This window comes from Dipodomys ordii, unplaced genomic scaffold (assembly GCF_000151885.1).
Source record: "Dipodomys ordii isolate 6190 unplaced genomic scaffold, Dord_2.0 Scaffold12, whole genome shotgun sequence".
NCBI classification, from domain to species: domain Eukaryota; kingdom Metazoa; phylum Chordata; class Mammalia; order Rodentia; family Heteromyidae; genus Dipodomys; species Dipodomys ordii.
In genome coordinates, this window is record NW_012267228.1 from 1,999,350 (window position 1) to 2,025,672 (window position 26,323).

The window sequence follows — 26,323 nt, forward strand, 5'->3', positions numbered from 1 at the left end:
GCGTTAACTCCTTAGCACACACGTGGCACGCACACCCACATACGTGAAGATAATAAAGGGACAGTATCAGCAATTCTATGCCCAGAAATACAACGGCCTAGACAAAATGGATCTGTTCCTTGAAAGACAAACTGCTAAAGTGAACCCCTGCCACGCACACCCTAAACAATCTGAACCAGTCTGCATCTATTAAAGAAATTGAGTCAGTAATTAATAACCTTATAAAATAGGAGGCACCAGGCAAAGATGCACTGACAGGTCAAGGATACCCAACCGTTAAAGGAAGAATGTTTTTTAAAACAATTCTTCCATTATCTCATTTGGAAGATAGAAGTAACTAGAATAATTTCCCATTCTATGACACCAATGCTATTCTAACACCGAAACAAGACAAAGACATTACGTGAAAAAAAAATCTCTCATGATACACCTTTTATAGACACAAAGTGCTCAACAACATATTAACAAACTGAAGACAGTAATACATAAAAATAATTCTACACCATGACCAAAAAACAGCTAGATTTTTCCTAGGTATGCAAAGCTAGTTTGATATCTCGAAGTCAAATAATCCATCACATCAATACACTGAAGAAGAAAACAAAGGGAATCCTACACAAAAAGAAGAATCTAACATCCATTGATTATTTAGGATGCTCAGTGAGTCAGGCGTGCGAGTTCACACCTGTCACCCACACTTGGGAGGCTAGAGCAAGAGGATTGTGAGCTCCAGGCTGGCCTGGCACGAGATCTTGTCTTAATGTCTCCTCTACAAACGACAAAACCACAGAGACCTCCGCCCAAACCAAACCAAAAACACTCAGAAAATGAGAAGACACAGCACTGCAGAGTTACCATTGCACGAATGATCAGAAAGTCAAGTTTTTCTGCCAAGACTAGAAATAGGCAGGATGTTCCAGCTAACGTAAAAGAGCAGGAAAGGAAAGGCATGTGGAGTAGGAAGGATGAAATAAGAAATCCTTGCTAATGACATCATCATCATCTATGCAAGCATCAGTAAGAACGAACAAGGACCAAACAACTGCTCTTAAAGCAAGCAATTAGTGATGGAGCTCCATCTACTGCCCTGGCTGCCGGCCGGTGATGGCTGGGGGTGGGTGAGAGGAGGATGATGGGAAATCTTTGGAGCATGGCCTCCACTTTCCTGTGAGCCAAAACACTGCTCTTAGACATCAAGGAGGAAGGAGGAGGGTGTGGCAAGGAGGGGGGGGGATGGCGGACAAAGGAAGAAGAAGAAGGGGAGTGTTCAGAGGAGAAAAAGAAACTGGTCTGTCTCCCTCGTCCAGCTTCACCTGCACATCTGGGTCTGGCTTTGCAGAGATCGGGGGATGGAGATGGGGGAAAACGTGGAGGAATTATCAGGGGGAAGGTGTAATTTTCAGAAAGGAGGGAGCCACCGACCCGCTTTCTTCCTGCCCACCTCCAACTAGCCCAACCTGCTGGAAGAAACATTCACAACCAGAGCTGCTCTATTAGCGCGTATTATCTGCAGGGAAAGCCATTGTCCTACTCGAGCTGCTTAGTCTGACAAAAGGCGGCGATGATCTGGGCTCTTTTATGTTTTGCTCACTGCTCCAGGAACCCTTCCCAAGAAGGCAATGGTGTCAGACCAAACAAACAGAGCCAAAGTGTCAAAACAGATGCAGCCAATTCACTCGTGGTGATGGGGCGGATTTGCAGACTTCCACTGGCTCTATTAGCCAGGACCTTAAAATACATCACAATTCAAGTGACGGATGTTCTGTATTCTGTCTTCTTCTTGAGTATTATGAAACACATGCTGCGTAAAATCGCTTGATAAGAGTTCAACATTCATTTGTGATTTTAAAGAACTCTTTACTAGGAAAGACAGGGGATTTTATTAATCTAATAAAGATTAGCCACTAACAAACCAGATGTGGGAATCCTGTAATCCCAGCTACTTGGGAGGCTGAAGTTGGGAGGATTATTATGGTTTGAGGCTAGCAGGAGCAGAAAGTTATCGAGACCCTCATCTCAATCAGCAAGCAGGGCTTGTGACTACATGTCATCCCAGCTATGCAAGGGGCAGAGGAGGAGGATTCTAGCCCGAGGCTGGCCTCTGGGACAAAAGTCTAAAACTGAAACAAAAACCTAAACCAAAGCATGACTCCAGTGGTAGAGTACTTGCTTAATACGCGTAGAGCCCTGAGTTTAAACTCCAGTACTGGGGGGCGGGGGGTTAATTTGACCGTTGGGAAGGACAAGACAAAAAAAATTCTAAAGAAAAAAGGAAAAGGAAAAGAACATCCACAAACAAACAATATTTGAACTAGTTGAAGTTTTCTTTCTGAGGGTCAGCACGGATGCGAGAAAGATAACCAGCCGCCATTCCCTCTCTCCAACCTTGCACCAGAGCTCTGCTTCCATCACGTGTCAAGGGACACAGGCACACAGGGCTGGAAAAGGGGGAGTAAAACTAACAGCACTCATGGATGACAGGATGTGAGTATATGTCTAAAACATCGACAACACCCCTGTATGGTTATTAAGAGAACTTAGTAGAGTTGCCAGACACAAGGTCTCTGTCTGAGAACAAGCTCTATTCCTATACGTCAGCAACAAATAGAAAATTAAGAATTATTTTTTGTAATCGTATTGAAAATGTCAAATAGCTAGAGGGAAAAAAACCAAAAAAAAAAGGAAGAAAAAACCTTAATAAAAAACCAAAAAAAAAAAAAAAAAAAAATTAAAGACTAGCTAAATAAAGGAAAGGTTAGCCCATGTTGATAGAGACTGAACAATGCCAGTCTGTGACTCTTCACTGGGCTTTCCCAGAGAGAACAATTCTAGCCAGGTGCCAGTGGCTCACGCCTGTAATCCTAGCTGCTCAGGAGGCTGAGATCTGAGGATCACAGTTTGAAGCCAGTCCAGGCAGGAATGTCTGTGAGACTCTTCAATTAATCACAGAAAAAGCCAAAAGTACAGTTGTGGCTCAATTGGTAGAGCGCTAGCCTTGAGCAAAAAAGTTGCTCAGGGACAGCACCCAGGCCCTGAGTTCAAGCCCTAGGACTAGCCAAAAAAAAAAAGAAAAGAACAATTCCTACCCAAACTTCCAGTACATCTGTGTGGAAACAGACATGCTGAGTCTACAATTTATATGAAAGATCCCAGAGCTAAGAACAGCCAAGGCAGAATTTAAGAACACACTGGAGGTCCCACACATCAGCTACGGAAGCCAATCACAAAGCTGCTGTAATTCATACAATATGTTAATTGGTACAAAGATAGAAAGAGAGATCAGTGCAACAGAAAAGCAAGTCCAGAATCGACCCCACACATGCACGGTTGCCTGGCTGGGGGCAGGAGCTGCAACTGCAGGGCAGTTGAGAAAGGGCGGTTCTTCAGGAAACAGAGTGGGGACTGGGAGATTCCCATGGGAATGACCCGACCTCCCCCTTCAAGCACACGCCCAAACCAGGCCCACACGGACTCAAAATACAGAGTCAGGAAGCTTTTAAAGAAAAATAGACATGGGGCTGGGAAGATGGCTCAGTGGAAGAGCGCTTGCCTTGCATGCCTGAGGCCCTGGGTTCGATTCCTCAGCACCACATAAGCAAAAAGAAAAAAGCCGGAAGTGGTGCTGTGGCTCAAGTGGTAGAGCGCTAGCCTTGAGCTGAAGAGCTGAGGGACAGCGCCCAGGCCCAGAGTTCAGGCCTCACGACCAGACCCCCCCCCCAAAAAAAAAGAAAAATAGACATCAACCTCAGGCAAAGCATCTTCAACAGGAGATTATCTGTCTCTATAGATAGATTTATAGATCATGCATGTAGAGTTGTTGGACTACTTCTGTCTTGTTGGTGCTTGTAGAACACACATGCTGTTCTGCTTCTCTAGGTGCTAACAACACAAGCATGTTCTGTAGCTGTTGTTCACAGTGCTGGGGTTTGAACTCAGGGCCTTGTACTTGGCTACGTAGGTGTTCTACCACTCAAGCCATACCACCCCCAGTTTTTTCACATTTGTTAGTTTTTAAGTAGAATCTCAAATTTATGTCCGAACAAGTCTGGACCATGATCCTCCTATCTATGTTTTCGATGTGGCTTGCATGACAGCTGCTATCACCATGTCAGTTTTTCTTTAAATTGGTTGAGATAGGGTCTTGGGAACACTTGCCTAGGCTTGCCTGAACTGTAATCTTCCTGATCTCTGTCTCATGAGTATCTAGGATTATAGGTGTGAGCCACAGCACTGAGCTTGCACAGGAATGTTTGTAAGGGTATTTTAGATACTTTTCTTTAAGTATGTTATACTTCAATAAAAAGGGTAAACAAGAATGTTGCACAAGAGTCCTGGGGTTGGGGAATGATGGCATAAAACCTGCAGATCAACCAAAGAAACCAGCAACTCTTTCAGTGTGTGAAGGAGGATTGCTCAAGAATTTTAGGACACTGCTTTAAGAAATACTCAATTGGAAGTTATAAAACAATCATGAAATTAGTCTTAACGTACAAACTCTTTTTCTTACTCGCTTCCTTGCAGGATTATTGTTAAACATATACCTCGCCAGGGTGCTCTAGATAATATATAAGTGATAAAGATTCGTTGTATCCTTCGAGAGGACTGAGTAAAGTTACCTTCTTGTTGAGAACTGGTAGTCTTGGCTTTAAGGAAGGAAGACCAGTTTTGAGAATACCATGCTTTTAAACAGTGCAGGAAATGTTTCTCCCCCCAAAACTATTGGAGTCTCATGTTCAGGAAATTACTATGCCAGGACCAGTTGAGTTTTGAGATACTCCATTTAACAAGAAAGAAAGTTGATGGGTTTAGTCCATTCAAACTATTAAGTTTATGCTAATTAATTAATTTTTGCTTCATATCGTTATATAAATTTTTCTCTTTAGGAAAGTTACTATTCTATTTCACAACAGATTTGGTTCCCCCCCCAAAACCTTTCCGTGTTTTAGTTTTAGTTGGCATTGTTCTTTGCCAAGATCTTAAGCTCAGTGAATGTTCAATTAGTAACATAAAACCCAAACCATCTCAGGTCAAGATAATCAATCACCCAACACCCCATGCAAGGTGCTCTCCAGGCTGCAAAGAAAGAAACGACCTTGAGGCGTTTGCCAAGGTTAAAGATGCACAAGGTGAAGGGAAGAACTGAGAGCAAACTGATGACAGAGGCAAACTGTGCTCTGCAAGCTGGGAGAGGGAGAGGAGGGTGTGCTCTGAAATAATCGGAGGTAACTTTCTGGTAGAGATGGGATATGAATTATGTGGAGCCAGAGGGGTGATTGGGACTGATTGCTACTGATGGTATTCGAAGGAAAATGTACACACACACACACACACACACACACTCACACAGCTTCTCAGCTCTTTGGCAAAGATCAAACATCAAGTGCCTGTCCCTACCACCCAGCATGCCCGTGTTACCTGACCTTGCCGATAAGTCATAACGAAATGCATACCATCAAAGCTGCTATCGGACTTAACTGATGAGTTAGACTGGATTCTCTCAGGTCAATAATTGTGGCTAGAGATGTGGTTTTATCCCTGGTAATAGGTTTCTTTGGAAATGGCCCAGATGCTTTAGGTTGACCTGGCCCTCCCCTGGCACGCTGACTCTTTTAACATTCATTTGCATCATCTTTTAATCCACTAAGAAAACTTGCACGGGCCAGGTGCCGTAGCACATGTCTTAATCCCTGTATGGGGGAGACTAAAGCAGGAGGATCGAGTGTTTGAGGCCATCTTGGGTTACCTGGCCAGATCCTATTTCAAAAACACCAGGAAAGAAGCAGAGGAACAGAACTTGAGGGACAACGTGCACAGCAGGCCTGGGACTTGCCTTGCACCGCGGAGGGGAGGTTGAGTTGAAGTGGAGGACCCCAGTGCCAGGGCGTCCACTGCCTCATGCTGCACATGTACTTGCCTGATGTGAAGGAAAATATCAAAAGCAATAATGCAACCAGATTTTGCTTTCTCCTGGAGCAGCAGCTAAATGAAACGAAGGGGTCCCGCCATTCCTGTGTGGTTGTTTAGGTGAGTCGCCGGCTCGTGGCCAAGACCAGTCGTTGGAAGCTGGTTTCTTTCTTCTGGAACTATGATGAGCAACGTGTCTCCATCAGGCAAGCTCTAGATATTGTGTGCAGCGTTCATGGGAAGGTTAGAGGCGCTCGCTTGCATTTTACAGTGTGAGTGGACAGAATCACCAGCTGCCAGGCACCCGGCCCCCTCGGGCCCCCAGCGGAGAGCTGTATATATCAGCGTTCTTTACTCCACCAATCAAGAGCCGACGGGGCACAGGAGCACTCGGGCCACGCTTCAGAAGGAAGAGAGAGAATCAACAGGGTGGTTCTCAGGGGACTTCAGATCAGAGCAAAGATCTGAGGGGCTGAAGGTGTACGCGGGGAGAGGACATCAGAGGAAGAGGAGAAGAGCAGGAGAGACATCGAGGCTCAGGGGCGAGGGGTGCGTCTGGGATGCAGGGTGAGGGGGCGGGGCGGGGGCACAGGACAGAAAAAACACGGGGCAGCCACCGAGGGCTTGGCGTGTGGGACAGCCCATAAGCCCTGAGGGGAGACCAAGGGCAGATGCAGAGAAGCCCATTAGGGGCCTGGACTTCATGCCAGAGATGGCGGCTTGGCTCAGGGTGGCAGAAGCCGGGAGGATAGAAAAGGTGACAGAGTCGCAGCAGGTTTTCAGACGGGTGTTGGTGGCGGAGCAGCGTGCGCGGGGTGCCGCCTGGGATGACAGCGAGGAGCCGAAGGTGTAGAGAAGAGGAGGAGCCGTCCCGGGCAGGACGCTGGATGGCAGGAGGGCCTGCGGCTTGTTCTTGGGCAATGAGATGTGTCTGCATAGAGCCAGGCAATTCCTGGGGTTTGTGGGCGGTGAGGCGAAATACGTCTGACTGGAACCAGTTCTGCCGAGCGGAGGTGATGGCCATCGTGACTGGCAAACAGGTGCTCAGCGAATATCGGAAGATGGGCACAGAGGGATTTCGGGGAGGTGACTATGGTCAGAGTTTCCTGGGTGGGAGGGAGTTTCGGGTCCTGACCGTCAGCTAGGAGGCCACACGGCAAGCCCAGGCAAGATAAGGAGGGGCAGTTCCCTGGTGGGTCTCACAGCTGACTCCCAGTGGCAGCCACCAGTGCCAATCAGCATGGACTGGAATGTCCACCTGGTGCTGGCAAACTCCTGCTCAACTATACATCACGTGGGTCTAAAACACGGTGTACGCAGAGAGCCACGAGATCTGAATTCCGGGTTGTCAGAGCCACAGGGCCATGGTTACGGGTGACGTGTGATTTCTGTTCCTCCAAATAAAGCACATGGGCCAAACTGCATTGAAAGAACAGAAAAGCAACTTGGGGCAAGTTGATGGAACCGAAGTTCCACCCAACGGCGTCTGATCTGTGAGGACGCAGCCTCGCGGGCAGACAAGGAGGTGTGCACGCGCTGGACAAACTCTGCAGTCCATTTTCAAGTGAGGATGACAGCTAGACTAGCAGCGTGAGCAGTCCTGCTGAGTGGAGACAAGAAGAAACTTCCCCGGCACCAAGGAACACACACACACAGCGAACCCCCACGATCTGTGGTGTTTGTGCATACACACGAGCATGCCCAGCACCCGTGAGGAATCACGCACGCACACGCTCCTGGGGCAGGTTCGTGGGCAAAGCTGGCTCACTGAAAGCATCCGGAAGGGTGCACACGGGCTTCTGAGCACAGGGCTGCCTTGCCTCCCAGCCCCCTCCGCCCCCCAGGAGAGCGAGTGGTGAGCCTTCCATCACGCGGGTCATGGGGCTGTCTCGGGAGGGCTCCCACGTCGGCGTGGATGGCAGCCCTCGGTGTGTCTCCAAGGCCCACTGCCCATTGCTCAACAGACTCCAGAGGGCTAGAGTGTCGTCATCTCCCAGCGTGTGCTGCAAGAGCGGAACAGTACAGAATGCACACAGGGCCGCGTCTGGTACTGCGTGTGCCCAGGCCGGGGGCGCCCCTCCATCGAGCCAGCGCTGCCTGTGGACGTGGTTCACAGCCAGCATGGACAGGGCTGCTTGGGTTGCTCACAGAGCTCTTGATGGACAAAAGAAAAGGGGGCCTCAGGATCGATGGGGCTGGGGAGAAGAGTGGCCAGGCGAGGGGGGGGGAGCGGAGGGCAGCTGGCCTCACAGACAGGATGCTGGGCTGGACACCTGGGAGGCTAACTCCAACTGGGGAAGAGGGTGGGAGTTCTCGAACCCAAACCCCCAAGCAGGCCCGGTACAAGACTCCACCAGCATTTCATCTGGGCTGGCCTTGGAGAGCTAACGGTAATCATTAAGACCTCAGCGTCCTCCAGTTTCTCTGTGTGTTTGGGCAGGAGGGGAGCAAACACTTAGTGGTCATCTACAACAGACATAAGAAACATGGGTTCCTAGCCTTTAGAAATGCAAAATCCTGACAACAACAAACCCCATCGTTTATGAGTGAGAGGGAGCCAAAGCACACGCAAGACAAGAGTCAAATTATTATTAAAAACGTGCAACGTAGTGGCTGCTAATCTATATATTTAAAGAGATATGCTCTCACCATGCTGCCTGGCCTGGCTCCAAATGTCTGGACACAAGTGATCCTCTCACCTCAACCTCCCCAAGTATCTGAGATTACAAGCATGCACCACAATACTTGACAAAGAATCCTATGTTGTACCATGTAAGAGAAAGAAGGTGGTCCAGGTTCTTGGCTTGGCGCGAAAATATTACACCGAGGGGAATTTCTTCTCATAAAAGGAGAAGATTGGTGTAGAATTAAAACGAGCTTGAGTCATACACCCCACCCTGACTGTCAGCAGTGTTTGCCCCCCAGTTAACCTAAAATATCTGCTGTGTTGCATTTGAGGCATGTTCTTTTCAAAGAGACAAAACAAATTTTGACTCAAGAGCTGTTTTACAGTATAGCCGGGACATTCTCCCCAAGGCCAGCTCAAAGCAATAACTAAAGAAAGATTCATTTTGATGGCTTAAAGGAAAGCAGAAGGCCAGCACTTACAGCCTAGAGTGCAGTGAGTCTCCAAGTTAAGAAGCCCAGAGACTGGAAACATACATAGAGTGAGCTCGGTGCTTTGGCACCTGCCTGGCACCAACCTGGTCCCGGGTCTCACCCCCTGCTCCACGCACACACACACAAAACCATCACAAAAAACTGCGGTGCCTAGAGACACACGCTTCCTTTAGTTTTGAAAAGAAAACTCAAAACTTCAGTCTGCTGGGAAAATGAGAAGGTGAAGAGCCATTCATTTCAAACACTAAGGGACTTCATTTTACTGCGTTAGCAGCAAGAGGGTGAAACAAAAGTTGTTCAGGTTAACATAAGCTATTTTTTCATGCAATCTCTGAAGAGAGAGAGAGAGGGAGAGAGAAAGAGAGACAGGGAGGGAGAGAGAGGGGAGAGAGAGAGAGAGAGAGAGTCATACAGGAATAAACATGAAAGAGCATGAAGCAAAAGTTGTGCTGGATGAGATCTCCAGCGGGAAGGGCCGCAGGAAGAACGCAGGGTCCCGCGGTGGCTGTGAAACATGGAGGATCGCGGTTCCTGTTTGCACCTGACAAACCGGAACACACACTCATGCAGCACCATTCAACCTAGCCAGGTCCAAAGCGACGCGCTTGGAATACACATGCTCCAAGGCCTTCCCGGTGTATTCTTTTACAATGCACTAGGGGCTGTGCTTAAGGGACCCTAAGCAGTCTGAAGAAGGAACAGAAGCTGTCCTTGCACTCTAGGGGAGAGAGAAGCACTGAGAACGCTCTAGGAGGAAGAACCAGACCGTGAGGGATTAAAAGCTTCTACGAGAGGGGATGGGAAGGTGGCTCAGTGGTAGAGCGCTTGCCTTGCCTGCATGAGGCCCTGGGTTCGATTCCTCAGCACCACATAAGCAGAAAAAGCCGGAAGTGGCGCTGTGGCTCAAGTGGTAGAACACTAGCCTTGAGCTGAAGAGCTCAGGGACAGCGCCCAGGCCCAGAGTTCAGGCCCCATGACCGACAAAACCAAACAACCAACCTCTACAAGAAAGACCAAAAATACAAGACAGAAGGGGGTGAGGATGGGGGTGTACACGATGGCTCCTTTGGGTATTCAAAAATACACGGAAGCATTCGGCTAGCCGAGTTATACCTTTCATGCTGAAAAGCCAGGGAAGATTCCATGCCCAGAGAGGAAATATGGGTGAGGTGAAGGTCCTGAATGTGTGTATAAGCATAGTGGGCCCCCACCACACCGCCCCCCCCCGCCCCACGCAAGCGCACAGAGCATCAGAATGGACAAGAGTCACCTTGAGAGGAGGTGGCCACAGGCAGGGTGTCAGCGAAGCGATCGCCCTCCGGGTCCACGGGAGACCCTCCCACAGTCTCACCCATGGCAGCACGGACCAGGATTTGCTCTCATTTACACTTGTTCGGTCGATTTCTTGCAAAAGAGCAATCCCGTGGAAGGAAAAAAAAAAGAGCCCTTGTGAATCCACCAATGAGTCAAGACACCCGTTTCCAAATATTTGGGAGAAGTGGGAATATGCTCAGAAAGGACCGGCTGGAGTTGGCTGGCACCGGCCTGAGCCCCAGCCAGCTGTGACAAAACGGGGTGTCATCACGGCGCTCGCTGCTTTGGCAAGACTTGGTATTACAAGGAAAACATTGCTTCACTGCCTCGCTGGAGGCCGCGGCGGCGGCTCGGGGCGGCTCGGGTACCGGGGAGAGGCTGTGCGGGGCTTTGACTGTGGCCGTGGTGCCGTCAAACACACTTGCTTCTTGGATGGAAAATTCTCAATCTTAGGAAACACCAGATAACACTTCTCTGGCCCAGGTTTTTCTTGGGTGTCTTTCCCTGGCTGAACCTCCCATCACATCAGCTGAAGAAAACTCTGGGCTTCAACGATGTATTCGTACACCTGCAGCTGCTACGGTGTAAGCCAGGATTTGTTTTTAAATTCACCCCTTGGATGGTCTAGAAATTAAGTAGTGATACGAGATGGCTCTGGGGACGGGGAGGGAAGCGAGGGCTGCTGAAGTTTCTGTTCTAGACCATCCCTCATCGCACCTTTAGTCACGTTTCCACACTTGGGATTTAAACAAGAAATGCTATGATGCTAATGAAGGATGAAAAAAATGGAGTTCTCTCTCGGAAGAAAAATGCATTACCAGAGAAAAAAAAAAGGGCCCGTCCCGCGGCTGGCGGGCGGCGGGCGGTTTTGTAATCAGGAAAACGCTGGCTTCTCCCCGAGCCCTTTGCCCTTTTTGGCGAGGAGTGGCGTGGCCTGTGCCAAACTGCCCATGCGGGAGGAGCCGGTCTGGTGGCCGCGTGGCCTGGTGCTGCCGCCGTGGCCTGTGGGTTCTCGGGGAGGGCATGGAGGGCAGCGTGGGGGGGCAGATCCTCCCATGGCACACATCCTGCTGGGCCCCCCCAAACCGGAACCACCGGGAACCCTGCTGTTCTAACACCAGCTTCGAGGAGAGGCCGCCCGCCCCGTCGGGAGCCACGGCGCAGAATGAAACGCAGATGGCCGCGACACCCCTATTTTTTCAGCCCTGGAAACCCCTACTAAGGTAACCCTGTTAGTGTGAGTGTCTGGGTGTTCCGAACGATGGCGGCAACGCTCGGGGTGCAGAACTCACGCTAGCAACAGCACAGCTCACACCCTCCAGAGAGGACGTCTGCTGCCCCGCCGCGCCCGGCCACCCAGCTCGGGTCCAAAGCCACTGCCCCGGCCGTGCCGCAGACGGGACACGGCGTCCACGCGTGTGCTGGAATCCAAGACCCTCTGTGGACCTCACGGCTCAAAATCCGTCACTCCACTCAAGTCCACTTTGCTTTTCCAGGGAACCGAACAATCCCGAAGTCCCATTCCACCTCGAGCTACGCCAACCCGTGTCCCAAGCCGCCGTGGCGTGTGGCGCGCGCCCGTGTCAGCCTTCTTCCCCAGGGAGCGGCAGCGTGCTCCCCGGCTACCCCCCCCCCGTCTCCTCACCCCTGACCCCCGCTTCCCACATGGTTGGGGGCCGGGGAGCAGCTCAGTGCAGAGCACCGCTAGGTGTGCGCCCGGAAGCGTTCACCAGAGCGTGCCGTGGCAGCATCAGGAGTGGGGAGGGGGGCTGAGCAGGGCCACGGTCACACTTCCTACACAGCCGGCACCCAGGACGCCGCGAGGGGGAAATGCAGGCAGCGCATCCAGGGCGAAGGAATGGCCGCGCGACCTCCCGTTCTGTACCGTGGCTGCCACCCAAAGCGGGGGGGGGCAGTGTTCTCAGTGGCTTGTGCCCCACAGAGGACGCAGTGCGCGTGTGTCACGCCCGTGTGCAGGGGCCAGCGAGGGGCTCGGTTCTCCAATTCCACACCTGACTCCGGTACAGCGTGGGACACACAGGCCCCAGGCGGCCAACCATCCTGCCAGCACACATTCTTGGGCTCTGCCCATTTTCTGCTGTTCTCTTATCTCTTTTTCTCTTGGGGTTCCATCTTTTTTGGGGTTGAGGGGGTGTGCCCGCACACATGGCGCTCTCCCACCTGAGACACAGCTCCAGTCCTCTCTGTTTTTTTCTCTCTCTTCATTACTATCCGTCACCTCTCAGCTTGCGCAAGGCTATATTACCGGCTGCCCCTCTACTGGCTCTATCCGTGCTTCCGTTACTCACGCGCGGACTTCCAGTGAACAGTAACTTACTCCACCGGCGCGAATGTGCTGTCTTACCACCACAGCTGTCTTCTCCCTGCTCTCCCTGGCCTGGACTATTTTTGCTTTTTTTTTTTTTTTGTCGGTCGTGGGGCTTGAACTCTGGGCCTGGGCGCTGTCCCTCAGCTCTCCAGCTCAAGGCTAGTGCTCTACCACTTGAGCTACAGCGCCACTTCCGGTTTTCTGGTGGTTTATTGGAGATAGGAGTCTCAGGGTCTCTCCTGCCCGGGCTGGCTTTGAACCGCGATCCTCAGATCTCAGCCTCCTGAGTAGCTAGGATTACAGGCGTGAGCCACCAGCGCCCGGCTTGCTTTTTTTTTTTTTTTGCTGGAAAGAAAGGCTTTCCTGCTCATGGTATATTATTTGTTTGTTCAACAAATACTTGTTGGCTGTGGAGTAGTAGGTGAGGAAGATACCAGGTATAGAGATGCCCCAGCACAGAGGGAGGTGTCCTTATCTCACAGAGTTCAAAAGTAGCTGATAAACAAGGGTGGCAGTTTTGATAAACAGGGCAGGGCAGGAAGCGGGATCAGACAACTCGGGGCAGGGCCACCCTGCCTCGCCACACCACACAAACACCCCACTTACTAACAGCTCACAGTAACTACTGTTTATGCACAATTACTGCTAGTGATAATCTTTTGTCCCATCACACTGAGGGGGGTGGGGGAGGGGGGACTGGTGGCTCATGCCTGCCTGTAAGCCTTGCTAATTAGGAGGCTGAGACCTGAGGATCACAGGTTCAAAGTCAGCCTGGGCAGGAGGTCTGTAAAATTCTTTATCTCCAATTAAGCACCAAAAACCAACAAACAACACAAAACAAAAAACCCCAGCAGTGGAGCTGCAGTTCAATGAGTAGAGTGTTAGTTTTGAGCAAAACAGCTCAGAGACAGAGCTCAGGCCCTGAGTTCAAGCCAGGACTGGCACAAGGAAGGAGAGAAGAGAGGAGAGAAAGAGACAGAAAAGAAATAGTGTGTTCATACCAACAATAAGATGGGGGAAAGCGATCACCGCCAGGCTCATCTCTATCTAATTACGCATCTCCTTATTAATTTTATTTATCCATTCATCCGCCCACCATCGACTCATTCACCAAACACCTGGCAAGTGCCAAGTGTGACCACAGGCACGGAGGAGAATGTGCTAGGCAGCCGTCAGAGTTATCCTCAATGAGTACACTGAACATTGAAGGCCAGCAACCATGCCCTGATATCAGAAATAAAATACTTTCTTAAAATCGATACTCAGAGACAGTGCACCATCCCCCAGACCGCCCAGTTCTGACAGGGACCAGAATGTCCCCATCTCCAGGGTCTTAAGGTTCCCAGTGGCCCAGTATTTTTATTTATTTATTTATTTATTTATTGGTGCCAGTCCTGGGGCTTGAACTCAGGGCCCGGACACTGTCCCTGAGCTCTTGTGCTCCAGGCTGGTGCTCAGAGGCATAGCTTCACCTCCAGCTTTTTTAGTGGTTACTTAGAGGAAAGTTGCCTGGACTTTCCTGCCCCAGCTGACTGCAACCCTCGATCCTCAGATCTCAGCCTCCTGAGTAGCTAGGATGACAGGCCTCCAGTGAGTGTCCCATCCGTGAGATGAGCCCTTCCTTAGACCCAGCCCCCGGTGCAGCGTGGTGAACAGCACTCACAGAAGGGGTTGGCACGGACTTCCCGGTGCCTGGCAGAAATTCACTCGGTGAATGACAGCTCGAGGCCCAGTGGCAGCGTGAGAAGGAGGGGAAGGGATCGGGACTGTCCCCACCCACGCGGGGACACGGGGGACACAGGGGGACAACCCACCACCCAGGAGGCAGAGAGGCCAGAGTTTGAAGGCGGCCTGGGCCCCCTAGGGAGACTCTTGTCTCTGAAAACAATCAGATAAGGAAAAAGATGCCAGGAATTAAAGCAGAAAAATACAAAGACCACCTCCCCATAAGTTCTGTGCCCTGAATGGAACTTGCTTTCTGTTGAGGGTCGCTGGGCTTTATGCACTGTGGGGGTGACCAGCACCCCTCCTTGAACACCGAGGCCCTAGGCTTGCCACATTTCTGTCACGTGTGTTGCTCCGGGAGGAACTCAGAGGTCTAGTAAAGTGATCAGGGCACCCATTTTCTCCCCATTCCGACATGACCCCACGTTCCCAAGGAACATCCGGACGTCCCGGAGACGTCCCAAGCTCCTCCCGGCCTTGCAGGGGACAGCTGCGGCCCCCCGCACCACGGAAGCCGGGCCGCCAGTCCCCCCAGCGCTGGGTGCCTCAGCCTGGGGTTTCTTCACCGCAGTCACCCGGGAGGCCTCCGGGAACAGACACTCCTGAACCCCGCATTCGGACATTCCCACAGAGGGAGACGCCCAGGCCGCTGGGGCGGGGGAGGCCTCTGGAAAGGCAGGACCTAACTCACCTTTTTAAGATGCAATCAATATGCCAAATAACCGCATTGTCTTGATTGAAAGTAAAAGGACTCAAGGACTCAAAAAGGACTCAAATAATGCATCACCTGGAAGTCAGTGGCTCCAGTAGATGTGTGTGTGTGATGTTTTTTAAAAGGTCTTGCAGGGCATGGTGAGGTATGCCTGTAATTCCAGTTACTCGGGAGGTACAGCCACTAGGTAAAGGCAGCAGAGGGCACTTGAACCACAGCACAAAGGGTCTGGGGGAAGCGGCGCTGTGGCTCAAGCAGTAGTGTGCTCACCTTGAGCTGAAGAGCTGAGGGTTAGCGCCCAGGCCCAGAGTTCAAGCCCCACGACTGGGAAAAAAAAAAGTGTCTGGGACACTGAACCAGAGGCCTGGCTGGATGTGATCACTGAGAGCATCTGCTCGTCTCTACAAGGAAAAGGCCTCTCTCTGAAATGTAACACTTCTATTTTGTTGTTGGTGGTGATGGTGGTCATGGGCCTGAACTCTGGGCCTGGGTGCTGTCCCTCAGCTCTTCAGGTCAAGGCTAGCCCTCTACCACTTGAGCCACAGCGCTACTTCTGGTTTTCTGGTGGTTAATTGGAGATAAGAGTCTCATGGATCTTCCTGCCCAGGCTGGCTTTGAACCGTGATCCTCAGAACTCAGCCTCTTGCGTAGTTAGGATTATAGGCATGAGCCACTGGTACCCAGCTAATAATTCTATTTTTTAAAGGTTTACTTAAATTTATTATTCCATCTAGAGCTACAAAGCACAACTTGTAAGCAAGTTAGGAAACAGAAAAACAAGCTAATAATAATTTTCACATTAAAATTGCTCATGGCTCCCCACTTAGACCCAATAACTCCTGTTGTCAATATGTGTAGTTTTGCCATAAACAAAACCAAACACACTCACTCTGCTCTTCTCCCCAGCATCCACTGACTTCACTTTTGAGAGAAGACCTCAGCCCTTCTGTGTTGCTCAGGCAGGTCTCGAATGGCTCAAGGGATCTTCCCACCTCAGAAGAACAATTCCGTGTGTGTGTGTGTGTGTGCATGTGCGCGCACGCGCACGCGCCCATGCACAAACACAGGGTCTTCCCTGACCCTTGGTTTAGGCCTGGAGTCTCACTCTACAGACCAGGCACCTGAACTGATTCTTCTGCCTCAGCCTCCCAAGTGACCGGCTCCCTGGAATGGGCCACCACGCCCAGTTCTGCCTCCGAAAAGTCCTGACTGAGAGCCTTTTGGATTCTAATGAAGCTATTTAGTAGCAGGCCTGTGGTGAGTGTAAGGGTTGGTGGAAGTTATACACATTGAGCTAGTCATGCTCCAGTCCCCAGTTACGGTGCTTTTTATTTTTTCCTATAGGAAAACAATGGCCAACAGCCTAAAATTAAAAGCAAGCCTCCAGCAGAAAAAACAACTGAACACTTCCTTTTCTTCCCCCTTTCCTTCCAAAGTTAACTTTTGCAATACCTCAGAAAGTCTAACCTGTCCAGCTACTTTGTAGTATTAACTGAACACCTTTGAACCGGAGACATCCTCCCTAAGCTATGCTAACGTGTCTCCACATGTTCATCTCTGAAGCAGCCCAGGAACTGGGTTCTAGCGTGATCAAATACCATGAGCCACCCTATCAGTGCAGGTTTGTGCTATGGGAAATCCTAATGGTCTAACAGCACCGGTTTTCAGATTTTATCAATTACTTTTTTTTTTTTTTGGTTGGTCCTGGGGCTTGAACTCTGGGCCTGTGTGCTGTCCCTGAGCTCTTCAGCTCAAGGCGAGTGCTCTACCACTGAAGCCACAGCACTACTTCTGGTTTTCTTGTGGTTAATTGGGGATAAGAGTTTCCTGGACTTTCCTGCCCAGGTAGGCTTTGAATCACAACACTCAGATCTCAGCCTCCTGAGTAGTTAGGATTACAGGCATGAGCCACTGGCACCTAGCTATCAATTACTTTTTCAAGATCAGTTACGTGGAGCTTTTTTTTTTTTTTTTTGCTGATTGTAAGCACTCTACCACTTGAGCTATAGGTTCACTTTGGGCTTTTTGGTGGTTACTTGGAGATAAGAGTCTCACAGACATTCCTGCTGCCTTCAAACCATGATCCTCAGATCTCAGCCTCCTGAGTAGCTAGGATGACAGATAGGAGCCACTAATGTCTGGCTTGAACTCCTGATTTTTCATGTAAGGAAAATGGGTTCCAGAGGAAAGAAATGGCATTACCAGATAGTGGCAGAGTTTGAGCAGCAAATCAAGTTTGGTGATTCCTAGTTCCAAGTTCTAGCCTAGGCTCCATCTCATTAAAATAAGGCAATAAATACATAAATGCCTGAATTCAGGCCCAACTCAATCATGTCAAACGACCACTCATGACAAACGCCTATCAGCACGCAAGCACTCTTGGCCGTGGCTCATGGGTGCCGTGGCAAATCCACGCAGCTGCCACGTTCCTGGCACAATGTCACCATTATCCGAAAACAGTATCCATGTCCTGCTAATAACAGTAGAACGAAAATAAGTGTCCTGGATGTGCACGGTGCTTAGTCCCTTAGAAGCTCAGAACCATGGTGGGCGATTCACTGAAGCAGAAGGGAAATGGTGGCCCCCACTGCACCCCGCTTCCACGTGGAGCCCGGGAGCTGAGCTCAGGGCCAGAGAACCTGCCTCACACGTGAGGCCTGGTTCCACCCCTGCCATTGCTGGGGGAAACCATGGAACCATTTGGTGGCTGGGTTGGGCTGTGCTGCACAGCATTGCCGGCGTCTGTAGTCAGAATGGTGAAGCGTCAGACCTGGGTTTGAATTCTAGCTCCATCACGGACACAATGTTTCTCATCGAAACAAGGAATCCCGAGACTCAGGCATGATGGAAACGGACTCTCAAAATCCTGTTATGAACTCTTTCTTACCATCAAAACCGAAATCCTTGATCAAAAGCAACTAATAAAATCTTAAGAGCGGCCATCAAGTAGAAAGAAATCACGGGCAGGATTTTCCTGACCTGTATCATCCACACCACCCTATAACCTACGTGCACACATTAGCAGTATTTACATTCTTAATCAGCTCGCCATGGGGTGTTTACTAGCAGTATTTTGCCTTTTAAAGTCAATAACCTGCCTCTTTCTATTATGCTTTCATTCAACACCACCTCAGCCTTATTCACATTTCCACAGCTGACCCCCAACAGCCTTTTATTTTGGCGGTGCTGGGTTTGAACTTGGGGCCTCCCGCCTGCTGGGCCACCACTTCACCACACCCCCAATGCCTCCCTCTTCTTTCTATTGCTTCCAATGCCCACGTAACAGCGCATGGATTCTTTTCTGGTTGCCAGGAGAGAAATGAGGCCACACAGGAGAGGGGGCCGGCCTGCTCTAGATTAGTGGCGCGTAGAAGCCATATGCTGAGCCTTCCGGCTGGGCGAGCTGTGGGAGAAGCCTTCCCACGTCTCTCGGGAAACATCCAGCTTGAAGCCTGGGTCAGCTGTGGTACCTGGTATGCAAGAAACGTGGGGTGAAGAAGCGAGCCAAATGACACCACAAGAAAATCACCGGCACGTCCTGGCTCTACATATAGACTTGTTGACCTGATCGGGCTGAGGCTTTAAAATTAAGGGGCCAGTGGGGCTCCAGGAAGGGAATTTGGGCTAGATTTTAAAAACATTTGAAAGACACATAACCAAACACATTTCGTAATCCTGGACTAGATGTAAGTGGAAACAGGCCAACTATGAAGAATACTGTGGACCAGGCACAGTGGCTCACACCTGTAATCTCATCTACTCGGGAGGAACAAATAGGGAGTACGGTGTTGAAGGTTAGCCTGGACAAAAAGTTAGGCACCCCGCCCCCCTCCCCATTTCAACAAATAAAGTAGGTATGGTGGTTTATGCCTGTAATGTCAGCTAAGGGAGCTGGCCTAAATATCCCGTTTTACTAAGGTATTTATTAGTAAACTGCACCATGATTTCCCTGAATCAGTATTTTTGAGTTCATGAGATGAAGTTCCTCTACTTCTAGCATTCCCACATTTATGAGCTGGCATTTTTCGGGAGGAACTTCCTTTGCAACCTAAGGCTACGTGATTCCGACGGGAAAGAAAGATTCACGGCTCATCTCCATACCACACTTGGGCGGTGAGGGACAAGCCTGTCTTCACTGGATGTTCACGGGATAAAAACCCATCTGAATGACTCTTTCCCCCAGTTGTTTTGAGAGGACTTTATTTCGTTTTGTTTTCTCCTGTGACAGCCACAGCGAGACACGTGCACACCCCTGGCTTATCTTTGGCTACTCAGTCCTTATTCATTTCATCTTATTTCCAGACCCACCCCGCACTCCTTAAACAGATGCTTCTGGGGTTTTTTTGTTCCCAGAGTTTCCACGAGCAGGTGTCTTCAGATTGTAACCGGTGGGGACTCCCAGCTGGAACTCGCTCTTCCCATGCTATGCTGGACGCCAGCCCGGTTGTGGTGAGTCCCTGACTCCAGACAGAGGACGGCTGAAGCTCACGGTTCTTGACTCAGAATGTACTCAGCAATAGGAAGGAAGGTGCTATGCACAAGAAACGAGTCGCTCAGGTCAACCCCTCCCCCACCCGACCCCACAATAAAAATAAAATTGGGTCCTAACCAGTCCTCCCCGATTCTGTTTTCATTGTTATCTGTTGCACACAGACGGAGGAGCAGCTCCAACAGCCTCCAGCCACTCCGGGCAAACTGACAAGGATCCTACTCACGGAGATGAGGGGGAAGGCGGCCAGATTGCTTCATTGTTTGTTAGTTGGGAGCCAGAATCTTTACGGGGAGCCAGAGAGCTCAACCCCTTCCTCAGGCAGGAGAGGGAACAATGACCAGGCCCTGGCTCGTGCAATCAGAGGAGGTACCATTGTCTGCTCCATTGTTTGGCCATGTACTGCCGGCGGGAGCATGTTGCTACCCGTGGGAGGCCCTCCAAGGAGGCTCAGAGGAGGAGAGGCCTCGGGAGATGGCTGGGAACTTCCACACCAACATGGCGAGAGCTATGCACCTAAAACACCTGTACAGGAAGGTCAGGAAGTTGTGGTGGCTGGGGTGAATGGGGAAAGCCACAAGGCAGGCAGGGATAAAGGGGGCCTGAGGAGAACTGGGGAGAATGGGAGGTGGGCAAGGAGAGAGCGGGGTGCACAGAAAATGGCCGAGTTAGGGTAAGATTTTTCCAGTTGTGCAAGAAAGTCTCCAGAACACTATAACCCCCCTCCATCTTTGTTTCTACCTGGGCAAACTGAGGCACAAAGGTTAAGTGGCTGGTACACAGCCTTCTCTGAGCGACTACAACGTCAAAGCTACTCCATGACACATGAATGACTAGATTTCTTCTCTGGTTCCAACAAAACAATGGTTTTCCTCCATCCAGAGTTAAGCAAGGAATACATAAATACTCTTGGGAAATCCTACAGCTTTTCCTAAGTAGCTTTCCCAGGGACTAGTGCATACTTCCAGCAGACAATTTGGTGAACTTTAGGCAACAGGACTTGAGCTCTGCGACCTTTTCACGGCCCAGTGAGGCCCCCCACTGCCCGGACAGCCCCTTGCTACTGCTTGGCCACGGGTCCACTCTCCCCCCTGCCAGGCACAGGGCACACGCAGGCTTTTAGAGTGTCCAGTAGTCCATTTCACCACTGTCCAGTCGTCCGGTTCGCCTTGCTATCCAGGCACTCGGGGACACGGATGTCTGACAGAGTTCCCACTTCTATATTTCTGACATCGCACCTCTATTCTGTGTTTTCAATCTTGCTTTCATGCTGATGACACACTAGGACTTTTTCAGTAATCTGGACGGTTCACCCCTGCGGATGATCTCTCGGGGGCCAGCTCCGGCTTTTCCCCTGTCTGGGAAGCAGGAGGACAGCAGTGATGATTCCCGTGTGAATAGCTGGCTGGAGGGCGCCGAGGGCCATGCCGGGGGATGCGTGGCTGCCCGGGGCTGGCAGAGGCCCTGAGGAGCATGCACGAGCAGCGACGTCTATATCCACCCTTCTAACATGCATGGCCAAGCTCTTAGACATTACTCCTGCATGTCTCTTAGCTCTGTCGATTGATAAGAGCTGCAATCACAGCCACAAATTTACAGCTAATTGGCACACACATTTAAGTCACATTACAATAAAAAGTATGTGCGTATTGGGAACTGTAAAAATTCCTCCTCGAAGGTGCAGTTTAATCAAGGAACAGTGAGATAAAGCTATAGGAAAATTGCTAAACCTGGCTCGGAGGACGCTCTACCGTCTCATTCTGTGAATTCAGACCGTGGTGAGGCAGGGGAAGCACACAGCCGGTGAGCGACAGGGCTGAGCGGCAGGGTCCGCGCAGAGTCGGGACTAAGAACATCTCGGCTGCGCTCATTCATTGCTGACAACCGCACTGGGCCTTTGCCAATTTTCAATAAGACTTCTGCTAAAATGGAGATGCAGAACCTCTGTTTTCTAAATCAGACTTTTCCATTGATGAGTGTGTGGTAATGACACCCCAAACCTCTCATTTAGGGGTAGGAGTCACAACTGTCTGGGGTGGAAGGAAAGGCTTTCCTGACAAAGAGCAAAGTGGTACAGTGGAGACAGCCAGGCCCCGGCCCCTGTGTGGTCCCCACGTGGTCAGGCCGACCCTCGGATGGGGTCTGGGGTGAGTCATAGCAGCTCTGCTCTAGAGCCCAATCTTCCAGCAGACGGGGACCAGAATAGATTTGATGGTCTCTGACACTTCACTGCTGAGGGCTCATTATTATCCATGCTTGGCCCTAAATAGAAGCAGTCTAGACTCTGTGTAGGCTTATTGTGATCATTTTACACACACACACACACACACACACACACACACACACACACAGGCCTACAAGGCAGCTGAGTGGTAGAGTCTTTGCCTAGCATGTGCAAGACCCTAGGGTCCATCACAGTGAAAAAAGATGAAACAAGTAAAGAAAATGTGTGTGTGTGTGTGTGTGTGTGTGTGTGTGTGTTGGAGAGCACCAGACCACCTCCATGCTAGCTATTTCTGGGCAGTGGGGTTGTAAGTAACCCTCTTTTGCTCTCTATGTTTGGATAGACTTTGCAATAACAGCTATTGTTCTCATAGTCACCCAAAACCACTGTAAAGAAAACAAGATCCTGTACAACAACTAAGTATTTTGAAACGCTATGATGGGTCCGTCTGGAGGCTCTGGGACGGAGACCCTGTCCAGAGGAGGCCCGCCTCCTGCCGGGCAGCGGGTCTCGGGAAGTCCCAGGGACGCTGGCCATCACCAGCGCAGAGGGGACCAGCCGGGCTGTGCTCAGCGCGGGAGGCTGCACGCGCGCTTCAGCCTCGCTGTCGTTCTGAACCGCTCTGAGCTCCTCCGGAATCCCCAGCATCCTCAGATAGCCAGGCTGGCTTCACAAAACAATTTCCAGCTCAACCTGCATCTTAGCATCAATTCATTATTCTACAAACTTCAAGGCTCAAGCAACTGGCTCTCGCTGCCCCCGCCTTGTGAGGAAGCTGGGGTCGCAGGCCTGCGCCGCACGTCCGGCCGCTCCATCACCGAGGGCTCTGATGAGCAAGTCCCCGGGGTTCCTCACCATCTCAACCCCCTAAACCCAAACAGACCCTTTTATACTTTTTAAAAACATTCACTGATTTTTCTTTGTTTCAGTATTACCTTCGAGTAGTTGCAGGGAGGGGATTCAACTCAACATGTCCGATTACAAGTACCACGCACCTTGATCAGCGTCTCCCGTCTCCCCCAACCCTTCACTGTAAATGAATCTCATGGTTTCTCACCCTCACTGAGCTGAAGGGATGAAAGGAGCCACAGGCTTTGTCGCTTCAAGTCTGGGACACTTTTAAAAGGTGAGACCAGGGCAGGGGAACGGCGGGGCTGGAACAGCTCAAGGCTGGGGCAGGCGCCGGTCCCGGGCAAAAGAGGTCAGTGCGCCTCGGATGAAGCAAGGCTGGGAACGGGCGGGCGGGGGCTGCAGGCTCTTGGAACTGGCAGCTGCCAACGAGGCCAAGTCACCTTGCTTGCTTGTTTGTTTTTGCGTACTGCCTTCCACCCAGGAGGGTTAGCTCATGAACACAGGCCTTCCTCTACCCAACCCCTGGGTTTTTTCTTTAGAACTCTGTGTTGAGCCGTGTGGGGCTGAGATTTCTCCCTCCTTCTCTCTTCCTCTGCTGTTTGGGGGGGCGGGTCACGCGGGGCGGTGGTGAAGAGGAGGGGGTGGGGAGCATTGCACAGGTTTTGCCCCGGGCTCCCGCAGTAGCGATTGCATGTGGCCGCCTCCGAGCCACCAGATGTGGTGAAGAAAGTAAGCCAGGCCCTTTCGGATTACAAATCTCATTTCAATATCTTTCCACAGAAATAACAATAGTCAATCCATGCATCCCGAGGTTTCCCAGAGGGGAGACACAGGACCACACAGGGCTCGCTCTCCAAACGCCAGGTGAAATAATGATCCTTACCACAATGTAAAAAAAAAAAAAGACCAACACAGCACAGAGACAGTAAAACAAGGCTGGTGTGACGACCTCCATCCACTGAAACATCAACACGGGCGCAACCCTGGGATGGCTGAATTCCGGAAATAATCCTAGCACTCGGCAAATTTGAACCGTAAAGCCTCAGCTAGCGAAATGATTCAATCTGGCGCAATGACTGCAGAACAAAATAATAAATAAAACCAGCTCAATGTCCAATTTCTAATGACAATCTGAAATGTCAAATAAACGGATTAAACTACCTTGAAAGCAAACTAACAGTAATTCTATTCTAACCACCTTTGTTGTCCAATGAGCCCATGCATTTTCACGTCAGAATCCATCAGGTTTGGCTAGTCCAATGGCAGCTTGCACCATTTTAATCTGAGATCATTCATAAGACTAAGATTTATGAACCTGGGCATGAAAGTGCATGCCTGTAATCCCAGCACTCGGGAGGCTGAGGTAGAAGGACTGAGAGTTTGAAGCCAGTCTGGGGGACATAGCAAGACTGACGAAAGAAAGGAAGAAAGAAAGAGAGAGAGAGAGAGAAAGGAAGGAAGGAAGGAAGGAGAGAAAGAAAGGAAAGAAAGAGAGAGAGAAAGGAAAGAGAGAGAGAGAAAGAAAGAAAGAAAGAAAAAAGAAGAAAGAAAGAGAAGGAAGGAAGGGAGAGAGAAAGAAGAAAGAAAGAAATGGGGGTAGAGGGAGGGAGAAAGAGAGAGTAGGGAAGAGGCAGGGGAAGAGGACTCAGGTTTGAGAATAAACTGAGGAAGAAAATAATTTGAACTAAACTTAGAGCAAACAAAAACAGTCAACTGTGGAGAGCCAAATGGTGGGACCGGAGGTAAACAGACCAAAGACCTGGAGCTCAGAGGGTTTGCTGGGAAGTTCTGGGACAGGGCGGTGGGGCACCCAATTATAACAGAATCAGAGACACCCCCACGAGCCAGCAGAGTCCTCGCAGCACTTGCCTGCACTGTGGCTTTTCTCTTAGGAAATGCAGAAGTGATTTCCACTGACTGAAGGCTCATGGTCAAGGGCACTGCGCAATCTGACCCATATCACTGGACCAGGAAGGAAAATCAGCACTCAGAAAAAAGCAACTCCAACCAACAGATATTCGTGGGTTTTTTTTTTGTTGTTGTTGTTGTTTTTTAAAGGCCAGATGGCGGCCAAGGTACCTGCGGCTCAGGAGTGTCTGCCCATGCCCAGGATTGGAAAGCAGTTTGGGCTGATCAGACCCAGGTCTCAAAAGAAAACCAAACCCAAACTCTTGGCTATTTACAAGACAGTGTGGGAAAGCCAGGGCTGCAGAAGGCTGCCCCGAAGGAATCTGTAATCTCGCTGAAGAAACAAACTACAAAGAGGTGAACAGTGAAGCAATGACTCATGATTGGGAGGAGAACCGGCCGACTCCAGCAGCTAGTGGAGGGCTGAGGGCCGAGGCCTAGGGACAGCCCGGGAGGCCACCCCGGTCTCCAGGACCATCAGGAGGGCCGGTTTGGGGAGCTGGGGCGGGCTGTGTGGACAGCCGCGCTGAGGGGTCCCCGGAGGGTGAGGCTCCCTTCAGAGCCACAGCGGCCACAGGCCTGATGGCCCAGGCACTGAGAGGTGGCAGAATGAATGCCCGCAGAGACGCAGAGGGCATGTGGGCCTGGCAGGGCCGGGAAGGGGAGTGTGAACACACCAGTGGCCCAGCCAGCGGGTACAGTAAGAAGACTCCCGTCTTCGCTTCCAGCGATGGACAAAGACTAGCACCAAGACCCATGGCTCTGAAAGAGACACATCTAAGCTTGAATCCCAGTGTTGAGTTGCCGTGTTCGGTGAGCTAGGCCAGCCTCAGTTTCCCCATCTGGAAAGTAGGGTCTTTGCGAAGGTGAATAGAAACAGCTTGGGGCCTGGGGTGTGGCTTGGTTAGTGTGTCTGCGAAGCCCTGGGTTCAACGTGCAGCGTTCACACAGAAATAATGTGAGCAACACACACACACACACACACACACACACACACACTGTTTAAACAGTCTCTTATCCCCAGACTGCTCATGTCTGTAATCCTAGCTACTCAGGAGGCTGAGATCTGAGGATCACGGTTTGAAGCCAGCCTGGGCAGGAAAGTCCGTAAGAGTCTTATTTCCAATTAGCCACCAAAAAAAGAAAGAAAGAAAGAAAAAAGCTGTAAGTAGAGCTGAGGCTCAAGGGCTAGCGCACTAATCTTGAGCAAAAGAAGCAAAACTCAGAGCCCGGGCCCCAAGTTCAAGCACCAGGAGCACAAAAAAAAAAAGAAAAAAAAAGATTGGCGTTGGTATTACTACCACGGGCAGCCCGGCACAGTGTTCTGACTCAGGTGGATCACACCAGGTTTAGGCCCAGCGTTTCACGTGGCTCTCACCTGTGTCCTGGTGAATATCTGTCATGCTAGTCATTTTGAGAAACTGCCATCCGCATGATGTCAGTGACCCCAGACTATGTCTCCTGATGAAACCGCCGTGCAGAGGACACCCTGACCTGCCCCGCTGCCGGGGAGGAATTCCAGCTAAAACGCTTCTCATAGCAAGCCAGGTGCTGGTGGCTCACCCTGGAATCCCAGCTACTCAGGAGGCTGAGAGCTGAGGACTGGGGATCAATGCCAGCCCAGGCAGGAAAGTCCGTGAGAGTCATATCTCCAATGAACTACCAGAAAACCAGAAGTAAGTGATAGAGTGCTAGCCTTGAGCAAAACACATGAGGAGGAAGAGGAGGAGGAGGAGGAGGAGGAGG

The 26,323-nt window shown here is 50.6% G+C and overlaps 1 protein-coding gene across 2 annotated transcripts in view; it reads right to left on the reverse strand.

Annotated features, from left to right (window-relative positions):
* Positions 1–26,323, reverse strand: part of Pparg (peroxisome proliferator-activated receptor gamma) — an 86,901-nt gene that overhangs the window by 43,661 nt on the left and 16,917 nt on the right. Inside the window, exon 1 of one of the 2 annotated variants that reach the window (XM_013010378.1) lies at positions 10,295–10,368. The exons of the other annotated variant lie outside the window; for it this stretch is intronic. The gene's annotated coding sequence lies outside the window, so the exon portion shown is untranslated. Of the gene's footprint in view, positions 1–10,294; positions 10,369–26,323 lie in introns of those variants that run through there. 2 annotated transcript variants of the gene reach the window in all.